Here is a 309-nt window from a genome sequence, read left to right as displayed (position 1 = left end):
GTTAAATTTCATCCTTCTTCTTTCTTTCTTTTACAAAGCCTGTGTTATTATAATTGTTGGAAGAAGCGAGAGCTAAGAATGGCATCGGCAACAAGCCTGTAATTGTTGTGAACATGATAAATAAAGACCTTGATTATTAAATGATCTTATGAATAGATGAAGTAAAATATAATAAATACATCAAATGTAATATGAAAAAAGGGCCCCCTATAACACATCAATACTTTGGCTTTTATTTTATAATTGAATTTAAAAGTATTTAACAATATATTGGATAGGAAAAGTTGAAGTAATAATAACAGTGATAAC

The sequence above is a fragment of the Etheostoma spectabile genome, chromosome 10, assembly GCF_008692095.1.
Source record: "Etheostoma spectabile isolate EspeVRDwgs_2016 chromosome 10, UIUC_Espe_1.0, whole genome shotgun sequence".
Taxonomy (NCBI): domain Eukaryota; kingdom Metazoa; phylum Chordata; class Actinopteri; order Perciformes; family Percidae; genus Etheostoma; species Etheostoma spectabile.
The sequence above is the reverse complement of the archived record's forward strand: the minus strand, read 5'-3'. Positions refer to the sequence as shown.